Genomic DNA, 20,196 nt, shown 5'->3' on the forward strand with positions numbered 1-20,196 from the left:
AAGTTCACTTTTCATTCAGGAAGTATGACGCTGCGCTGTCAGTACGCTTGTCCATGTTTGAGATTGGTCGAATGCTCCAAATACCACCCCTTTCATGTGAACGCGCACCTAACGAGATAGGACACGGCTGGCTTGAGCGATCCACTTGATATCCAGCGTCGTAGTACAGTTTAGCCAGAGCGCGTATGTTTTGGATTGGGCCAACCGGCTAACTCAAACATATCCAGGTTAGGTTGAACCGGCTTCGTCGTGCGGGCCTCAGGCCTCTGAGGCAAAGAGCCAACAAGTGGCTAACAAGACACGACTACAAAGGTGTTATAGTTCAAGTAAAACTAGTTCAAGAACTGGCAACCGCAAAGAGAAGCAAAACAACAACAAACAGAAGCAAAACAACAACAAAGAGAAGCAAAACAACCAATAAAACCATCAAACAAATACATAGAATCAAGAAAAAACGGCATGAAGACACAATGCCACCGCAAAGACAACAAAAATAAGCAAACGAACAACAAAAACACTTAAAACGATGGCAATAAACAACAAAGAGACACAAAACAACAGAACACTGTAAATACATATAAAGCAGAGAGACGCAGAATGAAGGAGACAGAGAAAGGACTGCTAGACATGGAAGTGAAGTTGTTTTTGGTCCCAGAGTAAAAGGTCCTGTCTGCGATGAATAATACAAACAGGAACATAATGAAGTCTGTTTTAAACACTTCCTCCACCTCGGCCTCTCAGGCCAGAGCATTAATAAATCATCCAATCATGTGATGAATCATTTGTGACTAATAACGCACTGCTAACTTCCCTCAACCTCAACTTAACCACATCTTAGTTTCAGAGGCTGTTAGCCACAGAGGAGAGAGGAGAGAGGAGAGAGGAGAGAGGAGAGAGGAGAGAGGAGAGAGGAGGGTCACATGACCAGAACCAGATTTAATACGAGATAATTCAACAATAAGAAGAAACGCTTATAAAATAAATCAAAAAGTGAAGATTATTACATAAAAATGTCCAAACAAATGGAATGACTTCTTCCCTTGAATACTGATTAGTCCATATTTGCCAGTATGCCTAGTGCTGACTTATTAGTGACAAAATGTTGGTGTGTTTTTACCTAAACGTTGAGGTTTGTAAACATTTGGGTTTTGTGAAATTGGGACAATGTTGTTTCATGGGAAACGGACAGTACTTTTATAGAGCTTTAGCAGGTGTTCTCCACCCCTCAAAGCTCTTTACATGCTACGAGCCATTCACCCACACACACACACACACACACACACACACACACACACACACACACACACACACACACACACACACACACACACACACACTCTCTGTTTCAGGTGATTTCCCTTTCCTGTAGGAACGTGCTTGTATTCCACTTAACGGATCAAAAGGGAGTCCCTCTAACTACACCATGAGAAGAGTACGAGTATACAGTCGAGTGCAAGGATCTGAATCGAAACAAGAGAGCATCAAACCATTACATTAGAGGTGTTTTGATTAAATCTCTATAAATAATAAGAACAATAACAAGCTTCCTCTCTCCTCATACCAAGCAGAGTTGATAGAGTCCTTTCTGGTTTCCTCACAACAAAAGGTGTGTTTCACCATCACATATGTGACTGCCGCCTCCCAAAATAAAACGTCTGGATCTATTTTAGCCGAAGCACGGCTCTTTAATCAGGGCGAGAACAAAACCACGAGACAACAAAACAGTCTGCTGTCCGTCGCGCCTTTTATTCTGCTGAGACTTCAAAGACCTTTCTGCTAAAATAAGACAAATCAGAGCGGGAGATTTTGTAGTGACCCAACGTTCCTCCGTCATCGAGTCCTTCTATATCTCTTTACTAAATATATGAATTCATCTACAGCGCCTTAAGACTGCTGTCCTGGTCGACCCTTAAATCAGATGATAGTGCACGTATTATTACAGTCATATTTGCAGTGAGTATACTTGACATGTTTGGTGTTTTTGGAATAAATAATTAGTCTGTTTTTTTCTTTTAATGCACCAACACTTTATCATAAACAGTTTTTGGCTATGTGAGTATTTCTTAGATCTCCTCAGAGATGAGACCCTCACAGAGCTCTGTGCATTTATTGTTTCATGGAGGATCATTAATGTAATTGCTTCCTGTTGGTGTGATTCCCACTCTCCTGCTGATTCTGCTGAGCTGTGTGTGTGTGTGTGTGTGTGTGTGTGTGTGTGTGTGTGTGTGTGTGTGTGTGTGTGTGTGTGTGTGTGTGTGTGTGTGTGTGTGTGTGTGTGTGTGTGTGTGTGTGTGTGTGGCCGTTTCACTGTGTCGATGATAAAGTGACACCTGGAAGTTTCCGCTTTCACACCCCGTGATCTGGGGTCTGCAGAGGTGAGAATATGCTTTTAGCCTTGTTCACACACACACACACACACACACACACATACACACACACACACACACACACACACACACACGGTAAAATCCATTACTACAGGGCCAGAGAGAGCAGCCGACAGCAGCAGCTTTCCTATCACACACACACACACACACACACACACACACACACACACACACACACACACACACACACACACACACACACACACACACACACACACACACACACACACACACACACACACACACACACACACACACACACACACACCACACCACACACACACACACACACATCTGTATAGTGTTTGCTCGTTTTATGTGCGTTTTCCAATAGAGATGTCCAGACATTTTCTCTTGTTTTACAACCTATTCAAGAAAAAACAAATCAACTTTAGGGTTTGAATGAATACAGAAGAGGAATTACGCCACACATAAATTACAGCTCGGGTTCAAAAGACTGCGGAAGTCGTGAGGTTATGTGAAAATCCATCTTTGTAATTCATCATTATGGTCAGAATAACTACAGAAATGGTGTTAATAAACTATGGATAAGTGACATTTTGTTAATGATAACCACAGTGTTATGTGCTTGTGTAACTTGATAAATACTACAAAATCACGGTCTTAAAAGGTCTTGGAAATAGCCATTTAACACACTTCAACTTAAACACTAGAAATTGGCAAAATTGCAAGAAATTAATTTGTTGTTTTTACTTTACCTCATCTTACTAAAGAAGATCCCTCATGTATCATTTTACGCACCATCTGCTCTGGGAGAGTGAAATGACCTCGACACGTGATTAGAAGCACGCAATGGGTTCTTGATTTGAAAGGAATTGGTCCTGGAAAGCCCTGGAAAAGTCCTTGATTTTGATGTGTAAGAAAGTCTTGGATTCATGTTTTTGCACCAACCCATCCTCCCACAACTCCTTCCAATTAAGTGATGACATGAAATACATACAAGTCTATTGAGTGGGGTGTAAACCACAGTGCATTACTGTGACTGTATGAAAGCAGTCTGTGAACATCAACAGCTCAGGATTTGTGAAATATCTTCTGTGTGAAAATGTCTCAGCATCGTCTCCTGCAGCTTCATTAGCTTCAACACAGATAAACATATTTACAGCGGGAGTGTTGCACATAGTGTGTGTGTGTGTGTGTGTGTGTGTGTGTGTGTGTGTGTGTGTGTGTGTGTGTGTGTGTGAGATAAGTTAATAATCCATGACTGCATGTGTATTGGTATGATGTGTGTACATGTGATGTAGCGTGTAAGCATGTTTCTCCATTAACGCTCCACTGATCCCTGGCATGTTCGGGAAAACATGGAAAGCTTAAGGATTATCAATAACACACACACACACGCACACGCACGCACACGCACACGCAAACACGAACACACGCACGCACGCACACACACACACACACACACACACACACACACACACAAACACACACACACACACACAAACACACACACACACACACACACACACACACACACACACACACACACACACACACACACACACACACAAAGACGTATTGAAAGGGTTGATTGAATGTGTTCAGCTCACTGCTCTGGTTTCTATATCTCAGCAGTTCGACCCCCACTTCCCTGTGACCGGTTTCACACCATGACGCCTTCACAGAGAGGTCAGAGGTCAGAGGTCAGCCTGCAGCAGGACAGAGGTTTCAAGGACGTTCAGACGAAGAACGAGCCTCCATCCATCCAGCGAATAACTGACCTGTCTGTCTGCCAGTATCTGTCTGTGACACAGATACTGAAGCAGAAGGGTCTTTAACCTGCAGTCTGTCTGACGCGAGGCATTGGGCGACGTCTGGATGTCAGATTGTATAGAAGACTATGAGGAAATGTAATACCTCAGTAAACATTTTCCAGATGAGTTTATGCTCTCAATCTGTCTCTCTGTAACTTGAATTTGGTTCAAATGTTCACTGCACTTTGATGGAAATCTGGCTACGGATGGAAATGAAAATGTGCAGAGGAGAGACACACAGGATCGTCTGTGTCTTTGTACATATTTTTGTTTGATTTCCAAATTTGCTTTAGTGGAATTTCGTGTATTTGATTGATTCAGTTTGTTCGGTTTTATAACTTCAGTTTATTTTGCCTCCTCTCTGTTTCCCTCAGAAAGATGCAGCGATGGGGTGAGGGTTGTGGGGGGGAGGGTTGTGGAGGGGGGGGATCTTGTTGTCAGCTGCCCAGCCTAAGGGCCTCTCTGGGACACTTCTGCTCAGCCGGGGGACAATCCTGGAGAAACAGCTCAGTCTGTGTGTACTCCTCAGCAGGAGATAATATCATCGCAGGCACTCAGAGCTATATTTATCCATCTTTACAACCGTGTTTCCACCTATCCTCGTAGAATACAAAGCAATACAAACACTAACATTTTCATCTTAACCGCAACTTGAATAATTATAACTTTGGTTATCATCTGAATTTTGATCTTGCGCCATCATGTAGTAACATTTGTATCTGTCCGATAGTAGAGAGATTTGACAAAAGTATAGAGAGAATGAACGTGTCAGGGTTGAGCGAAGCAGGCAGGACCCAAATGCAGGTTTAACTGAAAAAATACCTTTATTTCAAGGATACAACTGGACATAAAGAGCATTCGTTCTTAACGACCCGACCCAACAAGACTCGAAAATGAGTGGAAATGTCAGGAAGAGACAAGACCGGAGTCTCGAAGAACAATAACATAGAAAATGTCTGGTCGCGGAAAAGGTGTTTTCTGCTAACCTAAACAGAAAACGTCAGGAAGAGACAAGACCGGAGTCTCGAAGAACATTAACATAGCAAATGTCTGGTCGCGGAAAAGGTGCAGTTCCGTTTTGATGTTTCGTCCTGAACGATCCGTTCCAACAGACTCAAAATGACTGGAAGAGGAAAGGAAGGAGGTGAAAAAGGGTGAAAAAATACAAAAAAAAAATATATATATATATACACAACAAAAAAAAAAAAAAAAAAAAAATGTCTCTCCCTGGAAGCGTGCCATCTTTCGCTTCAAAATTTGGACAGTTTTGGGTTCGCCTGAACTTCACAGGCTCAGGAGAACCCCCTAGTCGTGAATATGTCGGAGAATCACTGTTATTTGATACCTGCTGGATCAATACAAATGAAGTATATTCCTTCATAGCACTGCCAAATAGAAAGGAGTTTGAACTCTGCTTTTTGCTAGAAGCTCCACTGAGACGTTTCCTTGACGTTCTCACAACTAAATCCTCAGATCCCAAATGGAAAGACTGGACTTTTGAATCTTCCATTCAAATGGACATCTCAAACATTATTGTTAAATTCTGGACTGGCCGTATTCCAGACCATGATGTTGAGACCTATTTGAAGAGATATGGAAATATAATCAGCAAATACAAACCAGTAGATAAACTTGGGATATGGTATGGAGTGAGAAAATACAAAATTAAGATGAATCGAAACAGTGATGGTGAGATCCTAAATCTCCCAAATTCGATATCTCTCGGCCCCTATAATGGCAGAATAATTTATCCAGGGCAATCCGTCACCTGTTTCATCTGCAACTCAGCTGACCATCAGGTCAGAAAATGCACCACAGTGAAATGTTGGAGATGCAATGAACTGGGCCACAAGGCTAAAGATTGCGATTCAGACAGTCTCTGCAACCTGTGTGGAAAGATTGGACACAACTTCTTCAACTGCCCATCTTCTTATGTAAACAAGGCAAAAACCCAGCAGCAGCCTCGTCCTGCAGCCCAAATGCAGCCTGGCCCTCCTTCAGTTACCCAGCAGCAGACTGGTCCTCCTTCAGTCACCCAGCAGCAGCCCCGCCCTGCAGCCCAGCAGCAGCCCGGTCCTGGTCCTTCGGCTCAGCAGCCCGGACCCGGTCCTCGACCTGCTGACCAGCAGCAGCCCGGTCCCGGTCCTTCAGCCCATCAGCCCGGTCCCGGCCCTCGACCTGCAGCCCAGCAGCAGCCCGGTCCTGGTCCTTCGGCTCAGCAGCCCGGACCCGGTCCTCGACCTGCTGACCAGCAGCAGCCCGGTCCCGGCCCTTCAGCCCAGCAGCCCGGTCCCGGCCCTCGACCTGCAGCCCAGCAGCAGCCCGGTCCAGGTCCTTCAGCTCAGCAGCCCGGACCCGGTCCTCGACCTGCTGACCAGCAGCAGCCCGGTCCCGGCCCTTCAGCCCAGCAGCCCGGTCCCGGCCCTCGACCTGCAGCCCAGCAGCAGCCCGGTCCCGGTCCTTCAGCCCAGCAGCCCGGTCCCGGTCCTCATCCTGCAGCCCAGCACCAGCCCGAGCCCGTTCCCGGTCCTTCAGCCCAGCAGCCCGGTCCCGGCCCTCGACCTGCAGCCCAGCAGCAGCCCGGTCCCGGTCCTTCAGCCCAGCAGCCCGGTCCCGGTCCTCATCCGGCAGCCCAGCACCAGCCCGAGCCCGTTCCCGGTCCTTCAGCCCAGCAGCCCGGTCCCGGCCCTCGACCGGCAGCCCAGCCTCGTACTTCAGCCCAGCAGCCCGGTCCCAGTCCCGGTCCTTCAGCCCAGCAGCAGCCTGGTCCTGGTCCTCGTCCTTCAGCCCAGCAGCCCGCTCCCGGTCCCGGTCCTTCAGCCCAGCAGCAGCCTGGTCCTGGTCCTCGTCCTTCAGCCCAGCAGCAGCCTGATCGTCGTCCTGCCAGCAAGGATGTCCCTCTCCCTTCATCTCCTGAAGACGACTCTACACCCCTGTCAGGTGAAGGCAAACTAACCATTGACAGTGATGTAGAGAGTGAGTACAGCTCTGACAGTGAGATTGGAGATGATAAATACTATGAGAGTGTGAGCGAAAGCCCAGGTTCTGACTCTAGCTCTGACAGCCTTACAGCTGGTCAGCGAGTCAACATGCCCCTCTACTCGCCCCCTGAGAGTCACTCTGGGTCTTTTTCACCTACTCCGGATTATCTAGACCCCCCGAGTGAGGCTCAGAGGGAAGCCCCGTTTGAGGTCTCTAAAAAAAAGAGACCTGCAAGTAGAAACTTGAACGAAATAGACAAACGGGCTAATTTAGAGACAATATAAATCCAACATGAGCTTCATAAACGTCGCTACTTGGAATGTACGTGGTATTCAGTCTAAGAACTTTCGAGAGAAGAAAATGAAATATTTATTGGACACTGATTATGACTTCCTCTTTGCGCAGGAACTTAGACTGAGTACCACCGGAGATGTTGACGATGTGTGTAAAATGTGGCACAAAGGAGAGTGTATTATCTCCATCGGAGATAGCAGAGCTGATGGAGTTGGCATCTTCTTCAAGGAAAAATACATAACTATTATTAGAAGAAGGGACATAATTCCAGGAAGGCTGCTTTTGGTGGATTGTTTTTATAAAAATGAAAAATATCGTCTTATTAATATTTATACTGCCCCTGACGCAACAAATAAGTTACACATATTTAGAAAACTTAGAGAAGTTTTAACAGTTGGTTATAAAATTATATTATGTGGAGATTTTAATACAATAACGGAAGATATAGATAGGTGTAGTACAGTTGTTTTTAAACTGAGGGCGGAAGGAAAACTGCTGAAAGAAATCTGCAGCGATGCAGGCCTAATCGATGTCTGTCGCTCACTGAATCCCTTTGGAATAGATTTCACGAGATATGACAAAACAACTAAAACCCGTATAGACAGGATTTATGTATCGAATCACTTCTCTGTAACCAACTACAGAACCATTTTTAGTGACTTTTCTGATCATCTTTTGGCCCAAACGTCGTTGTCCTCCGGAGCCCCTTCCATTAGAGGCTTCTGGAAACTGAACACACAGTGCCTAAAAAATACTTGTGTTTCAACAGAATTAAAACTGGAAATACAAAAAATTATACAATTGAGATGCTTAACAAACTCTGACATCAAATTATGGGAAACATTAAAAAGTAGGTTAAAATGTTTTTTCAAATTTAAATGTAGGGAACTCAATAAAGCAAAAAATATTAAATATGAATCATTAATCAAACAATACATTCATTTAAAGCAGATGAAAGTTAAAACTAAAACGACATAAAGAGCAGAACTCTCTCCCCTGTGAACACATTCAAAAAACAACAAGGATCTCACAACGACAGACAGAGAAAGCAGAACCTAAATGCACACAAGACTAATCACACAAACAAGACACAGGGGGGGGGGTGAACACTTTTCAAAATAAAACAGGAAACCAAAGACAGATCGTGACAGAACGTAAACAACATTTTGGTGACGCCCAGAAACAAAGCCAAGATGGTGATGATGAAGATGAGGTCAGATTGTATAAAAGACTATGAGAAAATAACCCTAAAAAAACACAAAGGTGAAAGCCAAATACAGAAATGGGGATGGCTAAAAGCTGGAGATGGTGATGTTCAACAACAACATGGCGTGGACCAAGAAGATGTCAGATTGAATAAAAGACTATGAAAAATGGAAAGTGAAATAAACTGGATGAAAACGTGAAGATGACAACAACTCTAATAAATGCACAGATTTTTGGAAAGACAAGGCCTCAGAGTTATATACAAAAAACAACGACAAACAGATGTTTCTGGTTCTGCTGCACTGATCTGATTGTAATGTCATATTAAAGGGCAGCTGGCAGCTGAGGATCACACATGACTTTGACTTGTGATTCAAACTTCTAAGCACTAAATGAATCCTTACAGTTGTAATTTGTTCTAATATTCTGTGTCTTTCCCTGAAGTGTTCCCATCTGCTCCTCCTCTTCCTCCTCTTCCTCCTCTTCCTCCTCTTCCTCCTCTTCCTCCTCTTCCTCCTCTTCCTCCCGCTGATGATCTCATTAATATCTGAGAGGAATGACTAACGAGGGTTAATAAGCCGCCCAGCAGGACTGCAGCAGGAGGAGGGATCAATAAAATTGCAATTAAAGTTAATAATAATATTAATAATAATCACTACAGTCCTGTTCAGTGTGAGCTAACATGCTGCTCGTTAGTTGCCATGACAACTCTGAAGGTAATTAAAAGCTCGTAAGCGTTTGCTCCTCTGTGATGTTTGCACACTGCATCAGTAGAATCAGATAATAAATCACAGAAACTACGTCAGATTTTGGGTTGGATAAATTGAGATTACATCAATAATAACTGTTTGTAGATTAAACTAAACTAGACCAGTTTAAACATGATAAGCTTGGACAGTAGAGTCATACATGGTGTTCAGAGAGGAGTTTAGACATAGGGCTGAATAACTATCCCATTCACAGGATTCACATTATTTGTTATAAGCAATTATATGCTTGTATTATTCTGCATTATATACATAAACACCTCGTGCTCAAAACGAAAGGTCCAGTTGACTTTTCTCTGGTTCCTCGTTCCTCTTCTCTTTCCTCACGTCTGTTTCTCCTCTTATTTACAACCACTTCCTGTTCTCCATGACTGATCCCTGAGCTCCCATGATGCATTTCTGCACAGTTCCACCTGTCCAGAGGCCATTTCACCTCCAACACACTCTGTTTACAATAGGTCTCACACACACACACACGCACACACACACACACACACACACACACACACACACACACACACACACACACACACACACACACACACACACACACACACACACACACACACACACACACACACGTCTGTGTTACGAGGTCCAGCTGACAGCACATTAATAGGAAAAATCTTTCCTTCCAGATGGTGTGTGTGTGTGTGTTTGTGTGTGTTTGGGTACTTTGGAGTGAAGTGGTGCTTTTAGCTAAAACAGCAGTGTCAGCATCCCTCTAAGCATTTCACCTGCACAAACACACAAACACAAACACACACACACACACACACACACACACACACACACACACACACACACACACACACACACACACACACACACACACACACACACACCTGTGAGGAGTGGATAGGAATATAATATATAGAAATATATTGAGAAACATTAACCTTTTAGAAAAAATATGTATTCAGTCAAAAACGTTCACTTTTGTTTCATTTGTTTTACTGTTTCCAGCTGTTTTTATTGAGAAACACAAGTTTCCTTTCACTTCTTTCCTGGTTTTTGATGCATCTTGAAAACATTTGTAGCTTCTTGTTCTCATGTGTCTCCGTGTTATCAGCTATAGTAATAGAGAAAACAATGCATCTTCCATTCTTTCTCTGTTTTCACCTGTATTTGGTCAAATAACCTGTTTCTCACCTGATACAGCTGAACACACTGGCTCCTGGTTTCCCCCTGTTTGTACTTAGAAACACTAATTACATATTTATATATACAGTACAGTGTACATCCCCATGTTTCCAGCTGCATTGAGTGAGGAAACATTGCCTTCTTTTTCACGTCTGACTGTGTCTTCAGCTGTTCTGGTTGAGAAAGACGGTCTTCTTTTTCAACGTCACTTGTAGTTTTACACACACACCCGGGGGCTATGGGGCTTAACAGGTTAAACACACACATTTAAACACGCTTCATTACACAAACAGCATTTACATTCCTTTATTGTGAAACGCAGGTTAAATGTTTTATCATCCCAGAGGCCCTACAGACCTTCATAATTCATATCCACTGATCAATAAACCATAACCGGTTCATATAGATCAAACCAGTCGTGTATACAACACACACACACACACACACACACACACACACACACACACACACACACACACACACACACACACACACACACACACACACACACACACGTCTGTGTTACGAGGTGCAGCTGACAGCACATTAATAGGAAAGATCTTTCCTTCCAGATGGTGTGTGTGTGTGTGTTTGTGTGTGTTTGGGTACTTTGGAGTGAAGTGGTGCTTTTAGCTAAAACAGCAGTGTCAGCATCCCTCTAAGCATTTCACCTGCACAAACACACAAACACAAACACACACACACACACACACACACACACACACCACACACACACACACACACACACACACACACACACACACACACACACCTGTGAGGAGTGGATAGGAATATAATATATAGAAATATAACAACTTAAAGTCAATGGAAAGTTTGAATGTATAATGCAGTAAATGCTGCTGTAATCTGTGTAAACCTGATTTTTTTATATATGTTTTATTGGCAGTATTGAGTTTTATTTCCTGTTTCCTGTCAGGTGAGGTTTTCAGATTGGATGAATTGTGTGTGTGTCCGCACATCCAGGGGATTATCCTTCTGTTAACGGTAACGATTTCATCTTAATCCAATTACACCAACAGGTTGAAAACTGCTCCCCATCATTCATCCCATTCCTTATCTCTATACTTTTTACCTTCTAGTAGGACTTTTTTCCTGCTGTCACATATTATCCTGCTCTCCTCCCCCTCTTCCTCCCCCTCTTCCTCCCCCTCTTCCTCCTGTGGAAGTGACAGTGAAACAGCAGCTATATTAAGCAGCGTGCAGGAGCGCTGACTGTTGCGTTATTGTTCACCGGGAAATAACAGCTGTCATCTGAGAGGACACAGCGGAGGAAACGCTCTCCATCCTAACCCCCGTCACAGGGAGGATTAACAAGCTGAACAGATACAGACAGTCAATAAACTCACAGTGAAGTAATCTGATTACTCTCCAGTTTCAGCACTAACCTGTTTCAGAAACGTTTGCATTAGCAGGAAATCAGCTCGCATTTTTCAGATTAAGCGAATAAAAATAACCTCGTTAAGAAGTGTAATTATACCTAAACCCATTCTATGAGAATCTGACAGTTCTTTTATATTCATGACAAATTCCTAGGACACGCAGGAAATGTGCCAGAAAAGTACTTGTGATTATATATGATTTTCTACATTTACTGACTTCACCTGCAGATTTCAGATGGATTTGATGCACATTATCTCTCACTGGCCCAACACTTAACATCTCATGCTTTTAAATACAACACATCCCAACACTGAGATAGTGACTTGTGTTATTACCACTCCTCTGGTGTTCAGCTAATGGTCTCATCAGAAATTCATACCGACTCATAATCTAGAGCTGCTGCAGCTCAAATGTCTCTCTAAGCCAGGGGTGCCCAATACGTCGATCGCGATCGCATGGCATTGAAAAAAAAAGAAGTTAGCCTATCATCATCCTTACTATGGCATTTGCCACTTGAGTGACGTACAGGTATGCCAGTCTGAGATCTAATCTTTTCTAACACGCAGTTCACCACGCATGCGCGGTCAACCGCGCCAGCTGCAAATCACCGGCGAGCTGATTACCTAGTTAGCCTTCCAATTTATACAATTCTACTAAAGAAAGGGTTTAAGGGGGGCCTCACCTCCTCATCTGAAGCGCAAATGCGGCACAATAAGAGTAAGCACGCCACAGTCTCTCCGCCACTTCGAGGTTCCGGTGCTCGCAGTCCACTAGCACCCGCCCCCCCCGCCCTGCTCGCGACACACAGGGCCTCACCACATGACTTTGGGCAGGGGCGGCCCTGTAGGTAGATCACTTTAACTTGGTCATTTTAAAAGTAGCTCCCAAGCTGAAAAAGTGTGGGCACCCCTGCTCTAAGCCGTTGACCAATCACAGCAGAGCCGGCAAGCTAACCAATCAGAACATGAGCATAATAGGGCCCCTTTAAGATGGGCCAAAAGATTTTCAATAGTATAAATATCCAATAAAGGCGTGTAGCATCTTTGACGTTATAAAGACAATATCTAGATTCGTAAATGTCCCCTCTGTGGGACTAATAACGGTATTCTGATCTAGAACAACTAGATGGGCGGACCTGCACCAGAGTTTTTGAATTTTTCCAACGATGAAGGTCTCTTGCTTGACTCATGATACACACTTTGACCAAGTTTAATAAAGATTGGCAAGTCGTTTTTTGATAATCCGTCAGAGAGGAAAACAGACTGAACTGAAAACAGAACCTTCTTTATTCAAAAACACATTTCTCTCAGTATAGGCCGACCAAGAATTGTCCATGTTCTCATTTGTCGTGTGCACAGTCATTCATGCACACCACCTCACCACAGCTCACACCAGGAGCTTTGATCCCCACTGAAGCATCCACTCGTTAAATGTCCATCGACTCCAGTCCGAACATCACTTCCTGTCAGCAGCAGCTGGACAAAATGTCTTTACACAGCTCACTGACATTGTGGACATTTTAATGTTATTTCCCCCGCCCTCTGTAGCTTTACAGTAATCCCGGAAAGGGGTTGATGGATTATGAACACATGTTCATAACGTGTAGACAGTAGAGATATGTGGGAGGGCTGCGTGGGGGGGGGTTCTGCTTCAATAGGCACAAAGGAAGAAATAAACATGGCTTGCACATTAATATACTGCTGTTTTCAAGTCCAGATGGATTTAATATGTATTTGTCTCCTGCAAAGCAAGATTAATATAGGCATTAACATAGAACAACTGATTCTATTCAATGTGTTTTGGATTAATCCTGAGCTTCCTAGTCTTTGTGTTGTTCCACCATCTCCACCAAGCCTCTGTCAGGCTGTATTCATCTCTCAAGGTGCTTTAACATGCCAACTGAGGTCTGCTCTAATAGAAACATCATGCGGTTCATTTGTAGGGAGAACACCACTGTACAATACTGTTGAGACCCACTATCATTTAACCTCTTCCACTGACAGATTTCTGACCAAAAATAAAGATAACAGAGCATTAAGTAGAGTCCTACCATGTTCCCCCTTTTTATTTGGCCAACTTTGATGTGTGCATGTCGGTAATCATGTTTTTCTTCTCAGCTCTTGTGCTCTCAAACTAACCTCCCCAGCTTCAGATGACGAACCCCGCGCCAACATGGCTTATTAGGTAATACTTTCTATCTCCCTTTTTTGACACGTCTCCAATCGCAGCTTCACCTGGACATTGTAACGCCCACCTTCCCAGAATGCAACATTTTCTCCGCCTGTCCTCCTTCAAACGAGGCTGCCGGAGGACTCTTCACCTCTCCACCTCTTCTCCACTTTCCTCCCGTTTCCTTCTTACATTTCGTTCATAGTTTGCAGACTTCCCTTCCCCCTGAAGCGAGCTTTAATAAGGCTGTGATGATGCAGACATATTTTGGCATGCTTGCTTACTTGGCCTCATTATTGCAAAGCCTTCATCATCATCCTCTTTGTCTTCCTCCTCTCCCTCGCCTTCACTGGAACAGCCCCAGTAACAGGGTCTTTCTTTTCTCCCACTAATGAAGTAGTTATGACTTCTCTCTTGACCAGGGAGCTGCTTAGAGGTAAACTTCCACATTAGAGGACTTCACGCTCAGATATGGTCTCATAGCTCTAGGTGGATCGGCTTAATTGCTGTCAGATCCAGTTCTTCCTGCCCGGAGGGAGTTCCCCATCACACCCAACCAGAGGAACCCCTTCGTCTAATTCCCCCCTTGAGAAGCTTTACATGTAAAAGTATGCTGCATAGAGGAATATCATGAATATGTATTAGTTTCCACCGGCTGTCAGTGTTTGAATGCACTCTGAATAAGTTTATCTATGGATTATTCCTTCTGCTCTTTCCTAAAGGTCCAACATTATTCTGTTTTTGTTTAGTTTTCGAACAATCCCAAGGATAGGATCACTTCTCTTCGTGATGATCTGAAAAATAGATGGAAGTGAGTTTTAAAAAGGGTTTTGATTGAATACATAGGAGCGGTGTTTCCTAAAGGCAGGATAGTCATAATCCTACGATTTGATTGGCCGGTGGCGACTTAATATCAATTTAGATCAGAGATCAGAGAGATCTCTTTCAACGCCACCAGCTGAAGGATTATCAATCTCTGAAGTTCATAAATCCATCCCTAAGAATAAAACAGAGCAAAATAACTTTAAACTTAACTTGGAACTTTATTGCATAAAGATTTATAAAACATATCATATATATTATTCTGAAACGGACCAATCTGCACAATGACTACTTTTACTGTCGCTACTTTCACTATATTTTGATGATAATACTTTTCTACTTTTACTTGAGGAACATTTTGAATGCAGGACTTTTACTGTAACAGAGTATTCCTACACTCTGGTACTTCTACTTTTACTCAAGTACAAGATCTGAGTACTTCTACTTTTACTCAAGTACAAGTTCTGAGTACTTCTACTTTTACTACAATATCTGAGTACTTCTACTTTTACTCAAGTACAAGATCTGAGTACTTCTACTTTTACTCAAGTACAAGTTCTGAGTACTTCTACTTTTACTACAATATCTGAGTACTTCTACTTTTACTCAAGTACAAGTTCTGAGTACTTCTACTTTTACTACAATATCTGAGTACTTCTACTGTTACTCAAGTACAAGATCTGAGTACTTCTACTTTTACTACAAGATCTGAGTACTTCTACTTCTACTCAAGTACAAGATCTGAGTACTTCTACTTTTACTCAAGTACAAGATCTGAGTACTTCATCAGACATGATATAGTTGATGTAACTTCATAACTTGAGCATGAATACTTCTGCAGTGTTTCCAGATAACTGGTGATTGACGTGAAGAGAGACATCATGTATTCTCTTCTGTTGAACTAATTTATTGAAGACATTTGCTCTGAAACTGATTATGTTTCTCTGAGATTACTTACTGAGGCCTTTGAAGGACTGCACATTCTGCTTCAGGCTTTCACATTTTAATTTATTTTCTTCATAACTTGCAAAATTGAATTAAGTGTAATAAGCAGGTTAAAACATTATTATTGCCAGGCTTGCTTCATCATTGTGACACAGAACACAATGTACGGTTTCTCGGAGAGGCGCAGGAAATTGCCAATAAACTGGTTAGAGAGGAGAGTGAAAACCTGCAGCAAGCTTTACAAATGATCCAGGAGTTCTCCAATAAAGTCTATATTTCCCTCCTGCTGCGTGGGAATACTGCCTATCAAACAGAGTCTGCGCTCTTTTATGTAGTGTGTTTTATCAAATATGTGCTGAAGGCCAAACTCAACTCAATATTATTCTGCTGGTGTCACTCTAAACTTTGTGGCATCAGCCTGACACCGAGGTGACACGCAGCTGCTGGTTAGTTTGTACTTTATGTGATGGAGACACTGCATATTAATTATATTTCTGAAGATGCAAGTTTGCCATAAAAGCCTATGAGGGTTAGGGTTTAATCTAAATCATGTAAATGTGAAGCCAACATGAAGTCAAAAGGCTTGGTTAAGTAAAGAAAGGCATGCGTTAAAAACGTGGGATTGTGGGAAGCTATTTTCCTCAGATTTTCCAATATTTAGATTTGAAATCTACAAGGGACGGAGCAGAGGAGCAGAAAACGACACACACACACACACACACACACACACACACGCACACACACACACACACACACACACACACACACACACACACACACACACACACACACACACACACACACACACACACACACACACACACACACACACACACACACACACACACACACCCTCACATGCATTCTCTCCCACTTTAACAAATAAATAAAAAATCTGCAACCACAAGCAGAACAATAGCCTTTTATATTACATCCTTTTCCATCCAGCGGCTGTCTGAGCTACATTTAAACTCCGAAAACACACTTCCTCTCCTGTCTATCAGCACAATAATCAATCATGCAGCCGCACTCCATTCTGTGAGATGAGGTTATTGTGCATCTGATGCAGGATCCATAGCTTTTGTCCATCAGTGAATGCAGGCCTGCGGACCTCTAAACCCCCTCCTCTTCCTCTTCTTCATACAATGCTCTCCCACACACCTCTTTGTGTGTAATTCGATTACGCTGCACATACTTCCATGTGGCCCACATAATGTCTCCGGCGGCTCAGTTTTCAATTTCCATTCCTCAGCAGCTTTTCTGCCGCTCATTAAAGTGGAAATCGTCTTTGTTTTTGTTTTCTGCCTCACTATTTGATGGTAAATGCTTAACGATAAGACCCCCACATCTACCAGTTAATCAATCAAGGGCGGGCCGGACAGAGACACAATTTACTTTAAGGGGCCCTATCATGCTTTGTATGATATGGTTTTAGTGCATGTGTAACGGAGTTAAAAATGTGTATAAATAATTATTAGTTTATAAATTACGATTTATATATTTAATAGGTTGTGAATTTTATCTTTATGAGATTGTTTCCTTAATATTTTTTAGTAATGTTTCTAGTGGGAACACTTTCCCGTTGCACATCGTTTTCTACTTCCATGTCATCTCCGCTTTCCCCTCACACTAGAGATGGCAAATTCGGGATCCTTTTACGGACTCGAAGTCTTCTGAGTCAGTCATTGAAGAGATCCGGATCATACGAGTCATTTGAGTCATATGAGTCAGCATCACCAAGAGCGTAGAAATCCTACCGGTGAAACCGAAAAGTTGTTGCATTTCACGAGCATATTAAACTAACGTTACATTAAGCTCCGCTACACAGTGTCTTTTGCTTTAATAAAAAATGTTGATCACAAAAAAGGGTTATTTTGCGATTTGGCGAATCCGAGTCTGCTGTTGACTCGTGCATGACGACGAGTCTGGATCTCTGGATCTGCTGCTTTACGGTTACGGCTCTGAGTCCCCACGAGTCTGCAGGAAGTGAAGGAAGTTCCCTTGATTCAGTGAGTCAGGATTTGCGAATCTGAATCTGCTGTTGACTCGTGCATTATGAGTCTGCCTGGATCTCTGGATCTCTGGATCTGCTACGGTTACGGCTCTGAGTCCGCACAAGTCTGCAGGAAGTTTCACTGATCCGCGTCCCCTGAGCCAAACGATAACTTCTGGCAGCTATCCTATTTGCTAAAGGCTAGGCAGATGGACTGGGGTACGTTGTAATGTGATTTTACATGTTATAAGGAGAGTAGCGAGTGATGCAATTTATAGTTTTAATTTGTACGTCACCAGGTGTAGGACTCAAAGGACTCGGCTTAATCGAGAGGGGAGACTCGTCACGACCAGCTCATTACTAGGATCCGGGTTAATGATCCGGATGAATCAGGACTCACCCATCTCTACCTCACACTGAAGTGAGGATTGCTGAGGGTAGGTTGTGCTAGGAATTGTGTTACAGTTTATTACAATTTTGTGTGGTAAACCGGCTATTTAAGTTGATGAAAGTGATGTATGTTGTTAAGTGTCAAATTGGGTACATTATTAACTATTTTTTGTTAAGTTTCCACCGTAAGAAATGTTTTTTTGAGTGATATTTACGGTGTGGTTTTGGCGGGAAATAGACGCGATCTGCGCCATTTTGTTTGTTTACATGGCAACACTTTCTGACTTTTCTTTCTTTTCTTTTGTAAAGATGTGCAACGAAGATGTAAAGGACATTTTGTGTTTGTTCTCAGGTATGTTTGTGTTTGTATTTTGTGTGATTACTTAAAAATAAGATTTTCTTTGTCATTTAAAGGTAGGGTAGGTAATTTTGGAGAAACCGGCTCAAGATCGCTAGAATTTGAAAATACACAGCCGGAGAAAATCTGCCACTTCCTTATAGAGCCCCTCCTCCAACACACACGAACGCGCACATGACCAATGAGGGGACGAGATAAGTTTGTGCACAGATGGAAGCAGGGGCGGACTGGGACTAAAATTCAGCCCTGGAATCTGACCCAGACCGGCCACATCCGGGGGGGTCGGCATCAGAAAAAAAATACAGTAGCCTACTATTAGTTATTAGAAATCAGCTGTTTATTAGGCTTATGCAGTTCAAGGGATAATCCTCACCTAAAAAGGGAGGACACTCAGATGTCTTAAACACATGGGACATCATAAAACAGTAAACACACAAACATACAGTACTATTTGTTATTAGTTATTAGAAATCAGCTGTTTATTAGGCTGCATTTATGCAGTTCAAGGGATAATTCTCACCCACCTCTTGCTCTTGCCCTGCACTTGTATGTGCCAGTTGAGCTGGTTCTTCCACCAGCTCAACTCTCTGTCCCTCATCATGAATGCAGCGCAGTGGCGGCGCCAGAGTATTTTTGTTGGGTAATGTATGGTTGGGCTAACCCATACAGTGGTGGGGCTCAAGTCAGTATTTGCAATGTAATTACATACACGCTATATCGCCCCCCTTGACAGTGAAACGCCATGCGTGAGGTTTAGATTATTTCCCTGTGTCAATCAAAATGGAACTGTATGAAATAAAACGGCACATTTGTCTTGTAGTAAATAAAAAGGGATCACTGTGAACGTGACGTATGATAGTACACGTTGAAGATCCAATGGGGATACTGAATGGCGGTTCCGATAGATGCATAATGCAGACCCAACGTTTCGTTGCTCTGATTGGCTGTAGGTCTATTCAAATTGCATTCGGAGGCATTTTGATCTGACCGCGGCCGCGCTGATATTATAACGCCAGAGAATTTTATTATTTAATTTAATTTGCTTACTTTAACATAATTTTTCATGGTGGGGCTAAGGTGGGGCTAAGCCATTTCTTGGTATGGCTGTATCCTACCCCAGCCATACCCTGATGCCGCGCCACTGAATGCAGGAGGCTGGCTGTATATCTGAACTCGCGCCCTCCTCATTCTCTTCATCATATTGCACTTGTTCTAAGCTGCTGATGATAGTGCTTGTGGCACCGCTGCTGTCAAAAAGATCTGTCAATTTGCGACATTTATATGCTTCACCTGCGAGTGACTTCACCTTTTTTTCTCTTGCCTTCTCGGCCCCACCTTTTTCTTTTCGTTTTCTTTGATTTGTATCAATGTTTTTTCATTCTCCCTGTCTGCCGCGGCGTCTAATCCCTTCTCTTCGTGTGGCCGGTCTTTTTTCTTCTTCGTGTGTGATTATTTGACAGATAAGAACCACACAACTGCATTAGCGGCCGCTGTCGCCCTCTGTCGGCTGTCAGCGCAACCTAAAAGATGACGTTAAACACATTTCTTTTAAAGGGCCGGC

The sequence above is a fragment of the Trematomus bernacchii genome, unplaced genomic scaffold (genome assembly GCF_902827165.1).
Source record: "Trematomus bernacchii unplaced genomic scaffold, fTreBer1.1, whole genome shotgun sequence".
Lineage (NCBI taxonomy): Eukaryota > Metazoa > Chordata > Actinopteri > Perciformes > Nototheniidae > Trematomus > Trematomus bernacchii.